Below are 12284 nucleotides of genomic sequence, written 5' to 3' on the forward strand. Positions count from 1 at the left end.
ATACTGTAGTATCCTTTAGTCAGTCCATACTGTAGTATCCTTTAGTCAGTCCATACTGTAGTATCCTCTAGTCAGAGTTGAGTCAGTCCATACTGTAGTATCCTTTAGTCAGTCCATACTGTAGTATCCTTTAGTCAGTCCATACTGTAGTATCCTCTAGTCTAGTCAGTCCATACTGTAGTATCCTTTAGTCAGTCCATACTGTAGTATCCTTTAGTAGTCCATACTGTAGTATCCTTTAGTCAGTCCATACTGTAGTATCCTCTAGTCAGTCAGAGTTGAGTCAGTCCATACTGTAGTATCCTTTAGTCAGTCCATACTGTAGTATCCTTTAGTCAGTCCATACTGTAGTATCCTCTAGTCAGTCCATACTGTAGTATCCTCTAGTCAGTCCATACTGTAGTATCCTCTAGTCAGTCCATACTGTAGTATCCTTTAGTCAGTCCATACTGTAGTATCCTCTAGTCAGTCCATACTGTAGTATCCTTTAGTCAGTCCATACTGTAGTATCCTTCTAGTCAGTCCATACTGTAGTATCCTTTAGTCAGTCCATACTGTACTGTAGTTAGTCAGTCCATACTCCTCTAGTCAGAGTTGAGTCAGTCCATACTGTAGTGTCCTCTAGTCAGAGTTGAGTCAGTCCATACTGTAGTGTCCCTAGTCTAGTCAGTCCATACTGTAGTATCCTTTAGTCAGTCCATACTGTAGTATCCTTTAGTCAGTCCATACTGTAGTATCCTTTAGTCAGTCCATACTGTAGTATCCTCTAGTCAGTCCATACTGTACTGTTAGTCAGTCCATACTGTAGTATCCTCTAGTCAGTCCATACTGTAGTATCCTTTAGTCAGTCCCAGTACTAGTCAGTCCATACTGTAGTATCCTTTAGTCAGTCCATACTGTAGTATCCTTTAGTCAGTCCCAGTACTAGTCAGTCCATACTGTAGTGTCCTCTAGTCAGAGTCAGTCCATACTGTAGTATCCTCTAGTCAGTCCATACTGTAGTATCCTTTAGTCAGTCCATACTAGTAGTATCCTCTAGTCAGTCCATACTGTAGTATCCTCTAGTCAGAGTTGAGTCAGTCCATACTGTAGTATCCTCTAGTCAGTCCATACTGTAGTGTCCTCTCAGAGTAGTATCCATACTGTAGTATTTAGTCAGTCCATACTGTAGTATCTCTAGTCAGAGTTAGTCAGTCCATACTGTAGTATCCTCTAGTGTCCTACTAGTCAGTCAGTCCATACTTGAGTCAGTCCAGTGTCCTCTAGTCTGTAGTATCCTCTAGTCAGAGTTGAGTCAGTCCATACTGTAGTATCCTTTAGTCAGTCCATACTGTAGTATCCTCTAGTCAGTCCATACTGTAGTGTCCTCTAGTCAGAGTTGAGTCAGTCCATACTGTAGTATCCTCTAGTCAGTCCATACTGTAGTATCTCTAGTTTAGTCAGTCCATACTGTAGTATCCTTTAGTCAGTCCATACTGTATCCTCAGAGTTAGTCAGTCCATACTGTAGTATCCTCTAGTCAGTCCATACTGTAGTATCCTAGTCAGAGTTAGTCAGTCCATACATAGTCAGTCCATACTGTAGTATCTCTCAGAGTTAGTCAGTCCATAGTATGTAGTCAGTCCCTCTAGTCAGAGTTGAGTCAGTCCATACTGTAGTATCCTCTAGTCAGTCCATAGTATCCTTTAGTCAGTCCATATAGTATCCTCTGTTAGTAGTCCATACCTTTAGTCAGTCCATACTGTAGTATCCTCTAGTCAGAGTTGAGTCAGTCCATACTGTAGTGTCCTCTAGTCAGAGTTGAGTCAGTCCATACTGTACTGTAGTCAGTCCATACTAGTCCTCTAGTCAGTTAGAGTCAGTCCATACTGTAGTATCCTCTAGTCAGAGTTGAGTCAGTCCATACTGTAGTATCCTCTTGAGTCAGTCCATACTGTAGTATCCTCTAGTCAGAGTTGAGTAGTCCATACTGTAGTATCCTTTAGTCAGTAGTATCCTCTAGTCAGAGTCCATACTTAGTATCTCTCAGAGTTAGTCAGTCCATACTGTAGTATCCTTTAGTCTAGTCCAGTCCATACTGTAGTCAGTCCATACTGTAGTATCCTCTAGTCAGTTGAGTCTCTAGTCAGAGTTGAGTCAGTCAGTCCATACTGTAGTATCCTCTAGTCAGAGTAGTATCCTTTAGTGAGTCAGTCCATACTGTAGTATCCTTTAGTCAGTCCATACTGTAGTAGTTAGTCAGTCCATACTGTAGTATCCTCAGAGTTAGTCAGTCCATACTGTAGTATCCTCTAGTCAGAGTTGAGTCAGTCCATACTGTAGTATCCTCTAGTCAGAGTTAGTCAGTCCATACTGTAGTATCCTCTAGTCAGTCCATACTGTAGTATCCCTCTAGTCAGTCCATACTGTAGTATCCTCTAGTCAGAGTTGAGTCAGTCCATACTGTAGTATCCTCTAGTCAGAGTTGAGTCAGTCCATACTGTAGTATCCTAGTCAGAGTTAGTCAGTCCATACTGTAGTATCTTTAGTCAGTCCATACTTAGTATCAGTCCATACTGTAGTATCCTCTAGTCAGAGTCCATACTGTAGAGTCAGTCCATACTGTAGTATCCTCTAGTCAGTCCATAGTTAGAGTCAGTCCATACTGTAGTATCCTTTAGTCAGTCCATACTGTAGTATCCCTAGTTTAGTCAGTCCATACTGTAGTATCCTCCTAGTCAGTCCATACTGTAGTCATCCATACTAGTCAGAGTTGAGTCAGTCCATACTGTAGTATCCTTTAGTCAGTCCATACTGTAGTATCCTCTAGTTTAGTCAGTCCATACTGTAGTATCCTTTAGTCAGTCCATCCATACTGTCAGTCCATACTGTAGTATCTAGTCAGTCCATACTGTAGTATCCTCTAGTCAGAGTCCATACTGTAGTATCCTTTAGTCAGTCCATACTAGTCAGTATCCTCTAGTCAGAGTTGAGTCAGTCCATACTGTAGTATCCTTTAGTCAGTCCATACTCAGTAGTATCCCTTTAGTCAGTCCATACTGTAGTATCCTAGTCAGTCCATTAGTCAGTCCATACTGTAGTATCCTCTAGTAGTCAGTCCATACTGTAGTATCCCTCCTTTAGTCAGTCCATACTGTAGTATCCTCAGAGTTAGTCAGTCCATACTGTAGTATCCTCTAGTCAGTCCATACTGTAGTATCAGTCCCTGTAGTATCTTTAGTCAGTCCATACTGTAGTATCCTCTAGTCAGTCCATACTGTAGTATCCTTTAGTCAGTCCATACTGTAGTACTAGTCAGTCCATCCTCTAGTCAGTCCATACTGTAGTATCCTTGAGTCAGTCCAGAGTTGAGTCAGTCCATACTGTAGTATCCTTTAGTCAGTCCATACTGTAGTATCCCTCTAGCTGTAGTGTCCTCTAGTCAGAGTTGAGTCAGTCCATACAGTATCCTCAGAGTTAGTCAGTCCATACTGTAGTATCCTCAGTCCATACTGTAGTATCCCTAGTCAGTCCATACTGTAGTAGTCCTCTAGTCAGAGTTGAGTCAGTCCATACTGTAGTATCCTTTAGTCAGTCCATACTGTAGTAGTCCATACTGTAGTATCCTAGTCAGAGTTGAGTCAGTCCATACTGTAGTATCCTCTAGTCAGTCCATACTGTAGTTCAGAGTCAGTCCATACTGTAGTATCCTTTAGTCAGTCCATACTGTAGTCAGTCCATACCTCTAGTCAGTCCATACTGTAGTATCCTCTAGTCAGTCCATACTGTAGTATCCTCTAGTCAGAGTTAGTCAGTCCATACTGTAGTATCCTTAGTCAGTCCATACTGTAGTATCCTCTAGTCAGAGTTAGTCAGTCCATACTGTAGTATCCTTTAGTCAGTCCATACATACTAGTCAGTCCATACTGTAGTCAGTCCTTTAGTCAGTCCATACTGTAGTATCCTCTAGTCAGTCCATACTAGTATCCTCTAGTCAGTCCATACTGTAGTATCCTCTAGTCAGTCAGTCCATACTGTAGTATCCTTTAGTCAGTCCATACTGTAGTATCCTTTAGTCAGTCCATACTGTAGTATAGTCAGTCCATATAGTCAGTCCATACTGTAGTATCCTCTAGTCAGTCAGTCCATACTGTAGTATCCTTTAGTCAGTCCATACTGTAGTATCCTTTAGTCAGTCCATACTGTAGTATCCTTTAGTCAGTCCATACTGTAGTATCCTTTAGTCAGTTAGTCAGTCAGTCCATACTGTAGTATCCTTTAGTCAGTCCATACTGTAGTATCCTTTAGTCAGAGTTGAGTCAGTCCATACTGTAGTATCCTCTAGTCAGAGTTGAGTCAGTCCATACTGTAGTATCCTCTAGTCAGAGTTCCAACCATGACCCTCCAACCATGAATCATGACCCTTCCACCCATAACCCTACATAACCATGCGTGGCCATCTAGTGAACTGATTCTGGTTCCAAAAGATGTTCCACCTCACCTTTGACCTGTTGGAGCAGACGGCCACGCCCACATCTGGGATCCAGACTATGTTCTGGATGGCTCCTGACCCGGCTATTACTGTCTGGAGCACTGAGCCGTCCTGTTATATATAAACACAGGCAGACAGGCAGACAGGCAGACAGACAGACAGACAGACAGACAGGCAGGCAGGCAGGCAGGCAGGCAGGCAGGCAGGCAGGCAGGCAGGCAGACAGACAGGCAGACAGTATTCAGTGTTTTCAACAGGTTTAACAGGACAGTAACCACACACAGACAGACAGGCAGACAGGCAGACAGACAGACAGACAGACAGAAAATGTATTCAGTGTTTTCAACAGGTTTAACAGGACAGTAACCACACACAGACACACAGACAGGCAGGCAGGCAGACAGTATTCAGTGTTTTCAACAGGTTTAACAGGACAGTAACCACACAGACAGACAGACAGACAGACAGACAGACAGACAGACAGACAGACAGACAGACAGACAGACAGACAGACAGACAGACAGACAGACAGACAGACAGACAGACAGACAGACAGACAGACAGACAGACAGACAGACAGACAGACAGACAGACAGACAGACAGACAGACAGACAGACAGACAGACAGACAGACAGACAGACAGACAGACAGACAGACAGACAGACAGACAGACAGACAGACAGACAGACAGACAGACAGACAGACAGACAGACAGACAGTATTCAGTGTTTTCAACAGGTTTAACAGGACAGTAACCACACACAGCTAAAAGTGCTTGTTTGAGCAACAGTCTATTAAATTTGTCTAAACATATTTCTCATAAGATCCAGGAAGTTCACTGTTACTTTATTCTTTAAACCTCTGGAACAAGCTCCTAGCACCTGGGTGAACAATGTTCCTCTCTGTGTGTGTGTGTCTTCTCACCCGTAAGGACCAGATGTTCATGAGGCCTCCCACGCCTCCAGACACCAGGGCCAGGCCGTCAGGGCTGAAGACTACTGTCCTCACCGGGGTGATATGACCCTTCAACTGGAACACACACACCGCCCCCTCCACACGCCTGCTGGAACTCTGCTGCTGCTGGGGACACGCACGCACGCACGCACGCACGCACACACACACACAGAATGGGGTGGGGAGGAAAAGAGAACCCTTTGAAAAACTGTACCTGACGCAACCAATCAAATCAAGCCAATTACAACCAATCAAATCAAGCCAATTACAACCGATCAAATTAGATCAATACAACCGATCAAATTAGATCAATACAACCGATCAAATTAGATCTTGTACAGATGATGGGGGTAGAAGTGTCCCCCCCCCCCTCTAACGGATCTAGCCTAATCCCAATTCCAACCGTGTCCCCATTAGCAGGGCTAAACAATATCTGACCCAGGAGCAGTGGTTAGGCAGACACCTCTACCTACTACTGATTTATCATACCTTGCGTTTGGCTTTGGGTTCGTTGTCCCTCCGTGCCTCGGAGCCAGAAGAGGTGGATTCTGGGAAGGCAGAGGCGTCTTGAGGTACGGTCCAGACTGACACCAGTCCGTTTTGGCAACACCTGGAATAGCACAGATCTCTTTTAAATGTGTGTGTTGGTTTGTATTACTATACAGGTGAGGACATTGTGAGATCCTGTGGTAAAATGTAGATGTCCACAGATTTTTTTTACTCAATTCGATTCTATTTTTACTTCTCTTTCTGGAAAAACAGAGTGTCCTTGCATTCAAGCAGCACCAGACTAGAACTGAGGAATGAGAAGGTTATCCTTGTGAAAGTAGCAGAGTGTCAAAACCTGCCTAAATGTCAGTTATCCAGACAGAGACTGATCAACCTGACCACAGAGTTCATCTATAGTCCTCTATAGTCCACTACAGACATATATAGTCCTCTATAGTCCTCTATAGTCCACTACAGACATCTATAGTCCTCTATAGTCCACTACAGACATCTATAGTCCACTACAGACATCTATAGTCCACTACAGACATCTATAGTCCTCTATAGTCCACTAAAGACATCTATATTCCACTAAAGACATCTATATTCCACTAAAGACATATATAGTCCACTAAAGACATCTATAGTCCACTATAGTCCCCTAAAGACATCTATAGTCCACTAAAGACATCTATAGTCCACTAAAGACATATATAGTCCACTATAGTCCCCTAAATACATCTATAGTCCACTAAAGACATATATATAGTCCACTATAGTCCCCTAAATACATCTATAGTCCACTAAAGACATCTATAGTCCACTAAAGACATCTATAGTCCACTAAAGACATATATAGTCCACTAAAGACATATATAGTCCACTATAGTCCACTAAAGACATCTAGAGTCCACTATAGTCCAGTAAAGACATCTATAGTCCACTATAGCCCCCTAAAGACATCTATAGTCCACTATAGTCCACTAAAGACATCTATAGTCCTCTATAGTCCACTAAAGACATCTATATTCCACTAAAGACATATATAGTCCACTAAAGACATCTATAGTCCACTATAGTCCATTAAAGACATCTATAGTCCACTAAAGACATCTATAGTCCACTAAAGACATCTATAGTCCACTATAGTCCCCTAAATACATCTATAGTCCACTAAAGACATCTATAGTCCACCAAAGACACCTATAGTCCACTAAAGACATCTATAGTCCACCAAAGACATCTATAGTCCACCAAAGACATCTATAGTCCACTAAAGACATATATAGTCCACTATAGTCCCCTAAAGACATCTATAGTCCACTAAAGACATCTATAGTACACTAAATACATATATAGTCCACTATAGTCCCCTAAAGACATCTATAGTCCACTAAAGACATCTATAGTCCACTATAGTCCCCTAAACACATCTATAGTCCACTAAAGACATCTATAGTCCACTAAAGACATATATAGTCCATTATAGTCCCCTAAAGACATCTATAGTCCACTATAGTCCCCTAAAGACATTTATAGTCCACTAAAGACATCTATAGTCCACTATAGTCCACTAAAGACATCTATAGTCTATAGTCTAAAGACATCTATAGTCCTAAAGACATTTATAGTCCACTAAAGACATCTATAGTCCACTATAGTCCACTAAAGACATCTATAGTCCACTATAGCCCCCTAAAGACATCTATAGTCCACTAAAGACATCTATAGTCCTCTATAGTCCACTAAAGACATCTATATTCCACTAAAGACATATATAGTCCACTAAAGACATCTATAGTCCACTATAGTCCATTAAAGACATCTATAGTCCACTAAAGACATCTATAGTCCACTATAGTCCCCTAAAGACATCTATAGTCCACTATAGTCCCCTAAATACATCTATAGTCCACTAAAGACATCTATAGTCCACTAAAGACATATATAGTCCACTGTAGTCCACTAAAGACGTCTATAGTCCACTAAAGACATCTATAGTCCACCAAAGACATCTATAGTCCACCAAAGACATATATAGTCCACTAAAGACATCTATAGTCCACCAAAGACATCTATAGTCCACTAAAGACATATATAGTCCACTATAGTCCCCTAAAGACATCTATAGTCCACTAAAGACATCTATAGTACACTAAATACATATATAGTCCACTATAGTCCCCTAAAGACATCTATAGTCCACTATAGTCCCCTAAAGACATTTATAGTCCATTAAAGACATCTATAGTCCACTAAAGTACAGTTCAGTGAATTAATATCAACACAGTCCAGTCCAGTTGAATACCATACGTACGTGGCCAGCATGTTGAGAGGTTTGGCTCCGTGTCCAGTCAGACCACACCAGGCCACTCCATTGACCTGGGCAGGGTGGGGTAGGCTCTGCAGACACTTCCAGCCGGCTCCGGGGTTTGACCCTGACCCAGGGCTGGACCATAGCTTCACAACGTCCTCTTTGGCACAGGTCAACAGCATCTGACCAGTAGGATCCCACTTTATACTGGTGATGGACTCCTGGGACAGACACATATAATGATACTATTAATCATAATACTACCAATAATAATCATCATAATAACAATAATATTAATCAATACTAGTACTACTACTACCACAACTACTACAACTAATACTACTACTACTAATACTACTACTACCAATACACCAAATACTACTACTACTACTACTAATAATAATAATAATACTACTACTAGTACAACTACTGTTACAACTACTAATACTAATACTACTACAACTAATACTACTACTACTACTAATACTACTACTACCAATATACCTAATAATACTACTACTACTAATAATAATACTACTACTACCAGTAGTACTACTACTGTTACAACTACTAATACTAATACTACTACCACTACTACAACCAATAATAATACTACTGCTAATACAACTAATAATAATACTACTACTACCGCTATTAATAATACTACCAATTCTACTACTACTAATCATAATACTACTACTACTACTGCTGCCAATAATACTACCACTACAGCTAGTAATAATAATAATACTACCACCTCTAATAATAATAGTACTAATAATACTACTATTACTAATACAACTACTACCACCACTAATAATAATAGTACTAATAATACTACTATTACTAATACAACTACTACCACCACTAATAATAATAATACCACTAATAATACTACCGCTAATAATACCAATACCACTGCTAATAATACTACGAATAATACTACTACTAATAATAATAATACTATTACTAATAAATCTACTACCACCACTAATAATAATAATACCAATAATAATACTACCACTAATAATAACAATACTACTGCTAATAATACTACTAATGGAACTACTACTAATAATAATACCGCTAATAATACTACTACTAATGAAACAAATACTAACAATAATAATAATACTGCCAATACTACTACTACTAATAATAATAATACTAATAATAATACTACGTATACTACTAATAATAATAATACTTCTACTACTAATGAAACTACTAATACTAATAATAATAGTACTACTACTACCACCACGAATAATACTACTACTAATACTACTAATAAAACTACTACTACCACTGCTACTAGTACTACTGATACTACTATGACTAATACTAATAATAAAACTACTACTACTAATGATAATAATAATAATAATAATAATAATATATGCCATTTATCCAAAGCGACTTACAGTCATGTGTGCATACATTCTACGTATGGGTGGTCCCGGGGATCGAACCCACTACCCTGGCGTTACAAGCGCCATGCTCTACCAACTGAGCTACAGAATGAAACAACTACTACTACTACTACTAATACTACCGCTAATAATACTACTAATAATAATACTACTATGAATAATAAAACTACTACTACCACTACTACTAGTAGTACTATGACTAATGCTAATAATAAAACTACTACCACCACTAATGATAATACTACTACTACTAATAATAATAATACTACTATGAATAATAAAACTACTACTACCACTACTACTAGTAGTACTACTACTAATACTACTAATAATACTACTACGACTAATGCTAATAATAAAAATACTACCACCACTAATGATAATACTACTACGACTAATAACAATACTACTACTAATAATACTACTACTACTAATGAAACTACTACTACTACCACCGCAAATAATACTACTACTAATAAAACTACTACTACCACTGCTACTAGTACTACTAAGACTACTAAGACTACTAATAATACTACTACGACTAATACTAATAATGAAACTACTACTACTACTAATGAAACAACTACTACTACTACTACTGCTAATAATACTACTACTAATAATAAAACTACTACCACTGCTACTAGTACTACTAAGACTACTAATAATACTACTACTACTAATGAAACTACTACTAATAATAATAATACTACTACTACTACCACCGCAAATACTACTACTACTAATAAAACTACTACTACCACTGCTACTAGTACTACTAAGACTACTAATAATACTACTACGACTAATACTAATAATAAAACCACTACTACTAATGAAACAACTACTACTACTACTACTGCTAATAATACTACTACTAATAATAAAACTACTACCACCACTAATGAAACAACTACTACTACTACTACTGCTAATAATACTACTACTAATAATAAAACTACTACTACCACCACTAATGATGATAATAATACTACTACTACTAATAATAATAAAACTACTACCACCACTAATGATGATAATAATACTACTACTACTAATACTAATAATAAAACTACTACTGCCACTACCAATAACAATACTACCAATAATAATACTACTAATACTGAAAATAATACTACAGCCGCTAATAATACTACTGCTACTAATAATAACAATAATAATAACTATAGGTGACACACAGGAGGAGACAGAGACTAAAAACATGAAGATATCTAGTGACCGACCCAGTGCTATAGGAGATACACAGGAGGAGACAGAGACTAAAAACATGATGATATCTAGTGACCCAGTGCTATAGGTGACACACAGGAGGAGACAGAGACTAAAAACATGAAGATATCTAGTGACCCAGTGCTATAGGAGATACACAGGAGGAGACAGAGACTAAAAACATGAAGATATCTAGTGACCAGGTGCTATAGGAGATACACAGGAGGAGACAGAGACTAAAAACATGAAGATATCTAGTGACGCAGTGCTATAGGAGATACACAGGAGGAGACTAAAAACATGAAGATATCTAGTGACCCAGTGCTATAGGAGATACACAGGAGGAGACAGAGACTAAAAACATGAAGATATCTAGTGACCCAGTGCTATAGGTGACACACAGGAGGAGACAGAGACTAAAAACATGAAGATATCTAGTGACCCAGTGCTATAGGAGATACACAGGAGGAGACAGAGACTAAAAACATGAAGATATCTAGTGACCCAGTGCTATAGGAGATACACAGGAGGAGACAGAGACTAAAAACATGAAGATATCTAGTGACCCAGTGCTATAGGAGACACACAGGAGGAGACAGAGACTAAAAACATGAAGATATCTAGTGACCCAGTGCTATAGGAGACACACAGGAGGAGACAGAGACTAAAAACATGAAGATATCTAGTGACCCAGTGCTATAGGAGACACACAGGAGGAGACAGAGACTAAAAACATGAAGATATCTAGTGACCCAGTGCTATAGGAGATACACAGGAGGAGACAGAGACTAAAAACATGAAGATATCTAGTGACCCAGTGCTATAGGAGACACACAGGAGGAGACAGAGACTAAAAACATGAAGATATCTAGTGACCCAGTGCTATAGGAGACACACAGGAGGAGACAGAGACTAAAAACATGAAGATATCTAGTGACCCAGTGCTATAGGAGATACACAGGAGGAGACAGAGACTAAAAACACAAAAGTTGAAACTAAGGTATAGGACCAACATTAGATAATGTGTTAGTTTCTATGTGGTGTTTTATCCCTATTATTATTTATGGGCATCGATGACCATGACAGCTCCTTTCTCCAGAGGTATAATATAATATAATATAATGTGATATAATGTAATATAATATAATATAATATAATGTGATATAATATAATGTGATATAATATAATATAATGTGATATAATATAATATAATGTGATATAATGTAATGTGATATAATATAATATAATGTAATATAATGTAATATAATGTGATATAATATAATGTGATATAATATAATATAATGTAATATAATGTAATATAATGTGATATAATATAATATGATATAATATAATATAATGTGATATAATATAATATAATGTGATATAATA

At 38.5% G+C, this 12284-nt stretch overlaps 1 pseudogene; it reads right to left on the reverse strand.

Moving 5' to 3' along the window:
• Positions 1-4402: 4402 nt before the first annotated feature.
• Positions 4403-12284, reverse strand: part of LOC124023219 — a 126912-nt pseudogene continuing 119030 nt past the window's right edge.

Source organism: Oncorhynchus gorbuscha, unplaced genomic scaffold (genome assembly GCF_021184085.1).
Source record: "Oncorhynchus gorbuscha isolate QuinsamMale2020 ecotype Even-year unplaced genomic scaffold, OgorEven_v1.0 Un_scaffold_1557, whole genome shotgun sequence".
Taxonomy (NCBI): domain Eukaryota; kingdom Metazoa; phylum Chordata; class Actinopteri; order Salmoniformes; family Salmonidae; genus Oncorhynchus; species Oncorhynchus gorbuscha.